We start from the raw sequence: 3,058 nt of genomic DNA on the forward strand, positions 1-3,058 counted from the left end.
CACTGTTGACCCCCCCCCCCAAGCACCAAGAAGACAGAGCATCACTTGCCCCAGAGCCCCTAGCTATACCTTGTGGCTAATAGCCACTGATGGACCTCTGCTCCATATGCTTATCTAATTCCCTTTTGAAGCCGTCCATGCTTGTAGCACCCACCACTTCCTGTGGCAGTGAATTCCATGTGTTAGACCCTGACACAGTGGCTTTCACGGAACAAGATCTGAATCACCCAAGAGTGGTGTGTATCTCAGCACACTGCGCAGGAAAACGTGAAGCCTTCTTACATTTTTAAGCGGCCCTTAAATACCATAAGATGGTTTGACTCTGCCCAGCACGAATGTATAATTACGGTCCAATTCATTCCTACAAAAAGCAGTGTGGTTGGCTGCTTGGAATGAAGCCATGTGACAACACTGCTCCATGGGGCAACTTTCCTGCATCACAAAGCTTTGGATGATTTCAATCGCATCTGCAATGTCCTTCACATATTCAGGATGATCCAGAAAGAAGGGTCAGCACCAGCACAAACTGATCAGTTTGTGCACAACCTGAATTGCATCTGATAACGAAGCTCAAGACAACGCCTCCACCTGGACTGAATTGAGACCTAGGTTTCCTGTCTCATAACCAATACCGATTTCTCCACCCCTACTACCTCCTCTGCATATCACACCTAATCCAATCACGCCTTCTATTGTCATTTGCCTGCCAATGTCATTCGGCATCTGAAATCACTCCACTTTCCAACATATAGGACAGATAGACTCAGATTCTAGCTGCATCTGAAGAAGTGAGCAGTGACTCATGAGAGCTCCTCCCCTGCCACAAATTTTGTTAGTCTTTAAGGTGCTCCTGGACTCTTACCCTTTGCTACCTACAAGAATCAATCATTGCTTTATAAAGGACACAGGCAAACCCAATCAACAACATTACTTTTTACTCAAAATACAAACAAAAGCAATTGATTCCAAGCAGTGAAAACAACTTATTTACCCACAAAAGACCCAATAAATGTATTTAATCAAGTGCATGACTAGTTTTTCCCCAAGGGATACCAGAAAAGGGGGGAATACTTTATATGTCCATACATGCCAGTTGCTTGCGGGCTGGGTAAGAGCCCTGGACGGGCCGGTTCTGGCCCCCGGGCCTTATCTTTGAGACCCCGGCTCTAGATGGTCTTTAAGCGCTCTTCTGGAGAGGACTCTGTGATCTCAGGGACCCATCCAGAAAATCAGCAAATCAGCTTTCCCTCTTAATGACTCACTTTACCCCACCCACTTCCACTGAGGTTGTGCATAGGCTCGCTAGCCTCCAGGTGGGGCCTGGAGACCTCCTGGAATCAGACAACAGAGATCAGCTCCCCTGGAGAAAATGGCCGCTTTGGAGGGTGGACTCTATGGCGTTCCCGCTCTGAAGATGGTCAATTATTGGGAATAAAGAGGGGGACGCAGATGGAATGATGGTAACGATGGTGACGTAATTTCAAACTAAGTTATATAACATGAAGAGTCCAACTGTCTTCTTCCTGATGGATGATATGAATCCAATGTACAGTGATGTGTGCCGAACAATGCAGCAACCTATTGTACATTTCCCAAGTGATGATCCATCTGGTGAAGCTGGCAGGCAGCTTGTATTTCTCACTGTGATGATTCGGCTTAAGCCAGCAAGCCTATTTATTTTATTTTATTTTTTTCATATTTGTATCCCGCCCTCCCCAATGGGCTCAGGGCGGCTAACAGAGGCAGGCGAATTAACCGTGCCATAGTTAAAACTTGTAAAACATATTAAAAAACATCAACACTAAAACAATGGTGCTCAAACATCGCTGTTTACATGTTTGACTCATGCAGAAGTAAATTCAAGAGCTGTGGTTCCAGGAAAGTTTATATGCCTAAAGATTTGTTCGAAACACGCAGGTCATGCCCGGGAGGCATGTTGCTAGGCTGGCTTGCTAGCTGAATCACCTCACGGGAAAATACACCTACTAGGCTTGCTGGCTAAGCTGAATCATCACAGTGAGAAATACAAGCTGCCTGCCAGCTTCACCAGATGGATCATCACTTGGGAAATGTACAATAGGTTGCTGCATTGTTCGGCACTGCTTAAAGACTGCCAGGGAGGGGGAGCTTGCCTCCTCCCTAGGCAGCCGATTCCACTATTGAACAACTCTTAGCGTCAAAAAGTTTTCCCTCATATCCAGCCAGTACAAGAGAACCATTGGCCTCTTGGCAACACAGAACGGACCTCAGTGGGGTATGACGCCATAAAGTCCACCCTCCAAAGATGGCACTTATATCAGAGGAACTGATCTCTGTCATCTGGAAATCAACTGTAATTTTGGGAGCCCTCCAGTCTCCACCTGGAGGTTGGTAACCCGACTTAAAGGCCCAAGCCTCTTCCCCACCCTAATCTTTTATGTTTGTCTTTCCCAAGATGAAAAAACACAACACAAATTCCTATATAGTTCTCAGAACTGACTCAGAAGAAGGAGAAGAAGAGATTGGATTTATACCCTACCCTTCACTACCCAAAGGAGTCTCAGAGCGGCTGACAATCTCCTTTCCTTTCCCCTCCCCACAACAGACACCCTGTGAGCAATGCTCCCTCTAAGCTGTGAAGCCTTCTGAGCAAAAATTCTACTTTGTGAGCTCCTGCCATTAAAGTTGTGAGCTTAAAGTTGTGAGCGAGCGACTTGGCTACTGCATAAATTAGTTTGCTCTGGAGCCCTCCTTCCTGAGCAAAGACAAAAAGGTGTGAGACGAAGGTTAAAAATCTGTGAGCTAGCTCACACTAACTCAGCTTAGAGGGAACACTGCCTGTGAGGTAGGTGGGGCTGAGAGAGCTCTTTTGAGAACAGCTCTGAGAGAACTTGCAACTGACTGAGGAAGAAGAAGAAAAGTTGGATTTATACCCTGCCCTTCACCTGGAGTCTCAGAGCGGCTTACAAATTCCTTTCCCTTCCCCTCCCCACAACAGACACCCTGTGAGGTAGGTGGGGCTGAGAGAGGTCTTTCAAGGACTGCCCTTGAGAGAACAGCTCTGAGAGAACTTGTGACT

General features: G+C 46.5%; 1 protein-coding gene across 1 annotated transcript in view; it reads right to left on the reverse strand.

Moving 5' to 3' along the window:
• LOC107125822 (cytochrome P450 3A19-like) overlaps nucleotides 1–3,058 on the reverse strand; it is a gene marked incomplete at its 5' end in the record, with an annotated part of 19,659 nt that overhangs the window by 13,226 nt on the left and 3,375 nt on the right. The window lies entirely within an intron of this gene.

Source organism: Gekko japonicus, unplaced genomic scaffold, assembly GCF_001447785.1.
Source record: "Gekko japonicus isolate JY-2015 unplaced genomic scaffold, Gekko_japonicus_V1.1 scaffold4178, whole genome shotgun sequence".
NCBI lineage: Eukaryota > Metazoa > Chordata > Lepidosauria > Squamata > Gekkonidae > Gekko > Gekko japonicus.